The sequence below is a fragment of the Phyllostomus hastatus genome, unplaced genomic scaffold, assembly GCF_019186645.2.
Source record: "Phyllostomus hastatus isolate PE091 unplaced genomic scaffold, TTU_PhHast_1.1 phas_scaffold_21, whole genome shotgun sequence".
NCBI lineage: Eukaryota > Metazoa > Chordata > Mammalia > Chiroptera > Phyllostomidae > Phyllostomus > Phyllostomus hastatus.
The window spans coordinates 22,682,131-22,689,018 of NW_025334017.1; positions in this window are offsets into that span (position 1 = coordinate 22,682,131).

The window sequence follows — 6,888 nt, forward strand, 5'->3', positions numbered from 1 at the left end:
GTTGTGACATTTGGTTTAGGTGCAAGCAGTGCTTCTCAGCCTGGGCTGCACCCTGGACTCACCTGGGAGCTTCAAAAGGAACACATGCCTGGGTCCCACCTGAGGGATCCTGATCTAATTGGTTTGGGGGATAGCCTGGGCATCTTGCTTTAAAACTCCCCGGTTTGAAAGCTACTGGGGGGTGAGAGCCACTCACAGCTCCTGAGAGCCTGAGGGCTGCGATCCGACTCCAGCCGGCTCTCTGAGAGATGAGGTCTAGTCTTGGACATTAAGAACTTCACCCAAGCAGCTTTCTGGGATAAACTAAAGTCTGTGAAACATCGCCCGGGATTTTATTCAGTCTTTTTCATCCATATTTAGAATGAAGATTTCTCTCACGTGCTGCTAGGAACCTATGGGCAGACAACAAGTGGCTGCTCAAAAGTGGAGCGGAGGCATTGGCCAGTAATAAAAACAACAGATAACAGGCAGGGAGTGCTGACTCTGTGCCGGGCACCGTTCAGAGCATGTGCGATATTAATTCACTCAGTCCTCCCAACAACCCTATGAAACAGATAGCACTCTGCCCATTTTACCAATAAGGAAACTGAGATACGGAGAAGTTCAGCATCTCACCCAAGGTTACACAGGCAGTGAATTTCACTGCCAGGATATGAAATTTGACCGTTTGGGTTCTGCTGTGGACACTACAGAAGGCACGAGACCGCACAGTGGGGCACGGCCAGAGCGGACTCTGTGTGAGCCCACCCACAGGAGAAGCTTCTGGGGGTCACACACTTCTAAGAGGTCCTTTGCAGTGGATCCAGGTCTGTCAGTGGAGCAGAGAGAGCCATGAACCAGTGACAGCTGTTTAGTCACTCCTGGTGCAGCTGCTCTGGACCCATTGGCTGACAGGTAGGGGGTGTCAGGGTACAGCACAATTGGTTTCAAGCTGAGCGGGGCAGGCAGAAACCATGCCAATTTAACAGTTTATATTCATGCATGGATTACAGAGCAAGGTCTAGTGATAAAGGACATAAAGAGGCTTGGGGGGCATCACTTTCCTTTCCCCCGTGTGTCATGGGGCACAGCAGGACCTTCCTGAGGCCACCCAGTGACACAGCTCTCAGAGACAGACATCTGGGCTGGGAGATCGTACATAGGCTGGAGGCATTTTATTTTTCTCTTTGTTTGCAGCTGATGATTATCTTTATTGGTCAGAGGTAATGAGAATGTTTCCTGCTTTTTTGAACAATGGTAGCAATTCCAAACCAGAAATACTTCGGTTTTGATTTTTCATTGTTGTATTGTTTTTGTTTTCTTATTGCAAAAATAATAGCCACTCATTGTAGAAAGTTTAGAGAATACAGATAAGCCAAGGGAAGAAAGTGAAAAGCTCCCCCAACTCCAGGTCTAAAAACAAGGGTGGATAGTGATTTGGTTTGTACCTCCTGGCTCACATTTGGTACAATTATCGTTTGTATCTTTCTAGTCCTTTTCACTCTGTGTTTACAAACTCCCTCCAACCTCCGCCAAAGGAGGTCTTTTATGTTGTCTTCCTGCAACCACCCTTGCAGGCTCTCAAGAATGATACTGAATCATTTTTACCCAAAATCATTTTTACCCAAGCTGGACCTAGCTAGCCACACAGCATTAGGCTTTGACTCTCTGAAGGGCAGGGGTCTCTGGGCGGAAGGAAGAAGGTTCCGTAGGTAGCGGACTTGCTGCCTGGAAAGTTCCCATATACAAGCGCCCCGAGCTAGCCCTGGCTGGCCTCTCCAAGGGGCCTGGCCTCTCCAAGTGGCCTGGCCTGAGTCCCTCAATCCCTTCTTTCCACAGACCTGGATGGTTAACCAGAAAAATGGGCTAACAAGGGTATTTCCCCCCACAAATCATGAATCTGAATAATTTTGTAGAGGGGCTGCCTTAAGAGGCACTTAGCAGCAAGTTCTGCTGGAAAACACATTGAGTGTTTGGACTCATACACCGCGTGCCACCCCCTTACGCTCGCCCCATACCCTCAGTGTGTGAAGCACTCGGGTGAACACTCTCACCTTCAGTCTTCACAACAGTCAGAAAGGCAGGTAGCTATTACAATGTCCCTATTACTGATGAAAAACATGGAGGCTCAGAGAGTTTCAGAGACTTGTCCAAGGTCAGAGGACTAGTCAGTTATAGAACCTTAAGTTCTCGTAAGTGGGAGAGAATCAGAAGATTCATCCTAACCAGGGAAAAACCACATACAACTGGAACTGAGTGTTGACTCTAATTCAGTAGTGCTAACAAGAATGGGGTCATAGTAATGGTTGATATGTCTTTTTCTCTTAGGCAGTTTAATTGAGATGTCATTGACATACATACAACGTTCACCCATGTTTAAAGTGTGCATAAAGTTTGACATACATGCATCCTCGTGAAACCATCAGCACAGTCGGGATAGTGAGCATACCCAAAGCCTGCAAAGGTGTCCTCACACCCCTGGGTGGCCCCTCCCCTCCTGTCTCTCCCTGCCTCCCCCTCACAGGCAGCTACCGACGTGCCTTCTGTCACTATGGACCAGGTTGCACTTTCAAGACTTCCATGTTAATGGAATCATGCACTAAATATACTTTTTTGGTCCAGCGTTTGTTCACTCAGCAACTTTATTTTGAGATTCATCCAGGTTGTTGGGTATGTTAATAGTCTTTTTCCTTTTCATTACTGAGTAGTATCCATTGTATGTATATATCACAATTTACCAATCCTCTTATTGATGGGCACGTGGGTGGTGTCTAGTTTTTGGCTTGAGAGCTTATTATTTCTTTTTTTTTTTAAGATGTTATTCATTCATTTCCAGAGAGATGGGAAGGGAGGGAGAAAGAGAGGGAGAGAAACTTTGATGTGTGAGAGATATGTCGACTGATTGCCTCTCACATGCCCCCAACCAGGAACCTGGCCCACTACCCAGGCATGTGCCCTGACTGGGAATTGAACCAGCGACCCACTGGTTTGCAGGCTGGTGCCGAATCCACTGAGCCACATCAGCCAGGGCAAGAGCTTATTATTTCTTAAGTCCTTACTTAGGCCAAACACACTTCCAAGTGCTTTTTATATACAAAATCTTAGTCGCTCGCAATGTTATGGCATGAGGTAGGTGCTCCTCTGCCCCGTCATCGATGAGCTAACTGCAGCACGTGTGGTTCAGTAAACTGCCCAGGGCCATGAAGCTGCTAAGTGGCAGAGCCGGGACTCAAACCCGGACCGTATGGTTTTAGAGCCGACATTCTCCACTGTCCTGCTAAACTGCTGTGGTCCCTTAGCGATGCCTGTCGTGGGAGAGCCTGGGCATGTGGCAGTTGTGCCATGGGTCTGCAGTGTCCAGGCTCTTACCAACTGCCACCGTTTGTCATCTAAACTATCCTACCCCATGTCCTACCCCAAGGGGACATGTTAAGTCCCCTTATAACATCCACTTCAGCTATTCACAGAATAGAGAACATTTCTAGGTATGCATTTGTTCAACATCAGAAATTTCTGCTTCAACAATTGAAACTAAATTCATGTAAATCAGGGACATACGATTGTCACTGAGTAGTATCTTTGTATTTGAGAGTTTTAAAAGAGAAAATAGATCTTTTCTCAACTACACAACTGGACATGACTCAACCGCTCCTTTTCTGAGTGAGGAGGGCTTTTGAGGAATGCCTTTTCAGAAAAGTTATTTTGTTCGATTTTGATTCTTTTTGACTCCTCTTCTTCTTTCTCAGTTATGAGGATACTGTGTGAATGACAGCCATGCCCCACAGCTCTGCGGCAGAGCAGGGCTCTCCCTGCCACTTGAAATCCTGGTGTAGAAGGATTCGTATAAAAACTTTGTTTCCTTAACAGAAACGAGAGCCGCAGGTCCGCGGCAGGGGCCAAGGGGCATTACTAGCCATGCCAGCACGCACTGTAAATAATAACATGCCTGGGTTCGTCCCACCTGCTGAGCCTGTCTTACCATTCAGCTATCAGACCTTGATGTTAGTAAGTCAACATGAACTTGAGGACAACCAGCTTTTCTGCATCTCTAGTCAGGGAGTTGTAAGAACACAGGTGAGCTGCTGGGTCCAGCAGTGAGCTTGCCAAGCAAGGTGGACTGGTATCCAGCCAAGAGGCGAGAGAGTGGTTAGGGGATATCCCCCACGTTTCCAGCCCTGTGCCTGGGCTGTGGGGACTGCGGTGGACGTGCCAGGTGTTCCTGTGCTCGTGCGGTCTCATGGGGAAGGCAGACTTTCAGGAGGAAAGAACGCAACTGGAATAGACTCCAAGTGTGAACCGTTCTGTGGAGGAAAAGCATAGGGCACAGAGCACAGAGCATGTGCCGGGTTTGGGGTGCAGGTCAGGGGAGCTGCCCTGAGTTGGGGGCACAGGGAAGGCATATCTGGACCAGGGACATTTAACTGAGACCTGAGGGGTGAGTAGGGCTTAGCCAGACCCAGGGCCTGTGTTGAGGGTTAGAGAGAGGAGTATTTAAGGCAGGTAGACGGCAACTACGAGAAAGCCTCAAGTTCTCTTGGAAAACAGAAATAAGGCCATTGAACTGGAGCAGAGAGTAGGAGGCAAGGCAGGGGCAGGGAGACCCGTTGCGCTAATGAGGAAAATGAGGCCCTGAGAGGTCAGCCACTGCGCCCAGGCTTTTACGGCTGGGACTCGCAATCACTGTCATCTTTGTACAGCCCTTGACCATGTCATCCCACCTTACAGGAATCAGTGTGCCCATTTCAGAGGTGAAGAAACGGGCACACAAAAAAAGATGTGCTCAAGGTGACAGAGCCAAAAAATCACAGCCAGGATTTAAATGCTGAGCTTTTGCCTCCAAAGCTGTCCCGCTGCCTGAGCACTGACTCCCAAACGTGTGTTTAGTGTGAAAAAAAATGCTAAGGTGTTTTAGAAATTGCAAGGTCTCTGGCTTCATCTTCAGATGTTTTGGCCTCAGTGGGGCCTTGGAAAAGTCACTGAGTTTGACCCACGTTAGCTTCCCAGCCTGCAAAATCAAGGGGCACATCCTCCTTTTCCACAGTGAGAGGCCAGGAGAGAGTGCCTGATCCCAAAAGAGTAAAGGGTGGCCTCACAGGCAAGGATGTGGTGGGGTGGAGGTGGCCAGCCAGACCACCTCTCACCGCCTCTTGGGAGGCAGTCCTTTGTCTTCATGATCCTTGTAGAGTTAATTAGTTGACTCTTTAACTAATTATATGCCACTAAAACCTTGATAAAATATTAATATTTACAAATTAAAGATAAAATTCAAGAGGAGGCTGGATGGATGTGCTAGATAACCTCTAAGATCCTCCTCTATCAGCTGACACTTTGCCAGCGTTTCTGATTAAAATCCTAGGGCCAGGACGTGCTGCCTGTTGTGTGGGAGAAGTGGTGAAGAGCTCCATGAGAGCAAAGTGGCAAAGAGGGAAGGGAAACATTTACTGAGCCCAGATGTAGGTCCAGATGCTGTGCTGAATACATTGGTGTCTTCATCTCCTCTCTCGTGTGGCCTCTGATTAAACCAAGTGCAACACACATTACCTCCCCACCCCCACCCACAGCCCCTGCAGGTGGCTCTGCAGGGGCTGACCCACCCCTCACCCTCGCAGTGCTGTGTGGCTTCCTGGTGACCCGATCTGATGTGAGGAGAGAACATAGACTACTTGTAGGAATTAGGTGTCAGCTTAGAATTCTTTAGAGACAAGTGGAGAAACCCACGGGAGGTATAAACAAAAGGCAAAACTTAAAGACGCGGGTTCCTGAAGAACTTGAGATACACAGGGACAGCCTTGGCTTGTGGCTGGAATGCCTGGCCCCAGCCTCTGCCGGTGAGAACCGTGGGGACAGCAGAGCCTCTGACACGACACCAGAGAGCACGGCAGAGGGAAAACACAAAGACTGCGCCCACTATCTGAGGTCTCTGGAGAAGATCACAGATGGTCTCAGATGTGTGTTTCCTTAGCCTTCCCATGGGCTTGCAGCCATGAAGACAAGTTAACAGGCCTCTTCCACAGAGCAGCTGGGCTCCTCGGTGCATTGCCTCGCTGCTGCTCTGGCCGGGCTGGTCGCTGGTGAAGAGCTCTTTCTCTGTCTGCTCCAGGCCTGTGGGACACACCGGCATTAGCCCCACTGGCTGCTGGAGTAGCTCAACTAGAGGTGTCCTCTGGGCAGCAGACACAAAAATGGGAGGCCAGGCAAGTGTACAAGCTCCCTTCTGGGAGTACTGGAAACCCAGAGAAGGCAGGGGGAGAGTGCAAAGGTGTCATCCACTGCCTTTGTCCCCAGAGGGCACCTCGCTAGGCCCCTAGATTCGCTGCTCAGTTTTACTACACGCTGAGTTGTTCACGGATACGATCATGTGCAAAGTAAGGGAAAATCATTCTTTCCTTTGCTTCGGACTTCAGCAAGGGCGGTTCACCATGCCACTGTTTCAGATGCCACATCACCAATGGTGATGTCACTAACGGTGTTGGAGACTCCTTGCGGCTCACCTGCGCACAGCTCCGCCCATCACGGGCATGCTCACAGCGATTCTTCACGTCTGGAGCCAGCTTCCCATCATCTCCCCACGTCTTCACGTGTAGGCGTACCTGGGCACTCACCTACCGACGCATTGTTAATTTGTTATAAACATATTTTTGTTATTTTTATAAGCTATGCTGTGTTAGAGTTCAGAGAGCCTATTTCTTCATGACATATGCATTATCTCTGAATTCCCTTCTGGTGTATTAAAGGGATAATGGCAAAATAATGGTTTATAAATGGAAGCGTTAGTTTTCAGGACCACTGTCATCGAGGAAGAGAGCAGTCTGCTCCCTCTTAAAGAGCATTGATTTGCCAACTCACAGTGAGGGCCCTGGGGGTGGAGAAGGGGTGCGGACCAGTCCCTGAACCCAGGGCTCACCATGG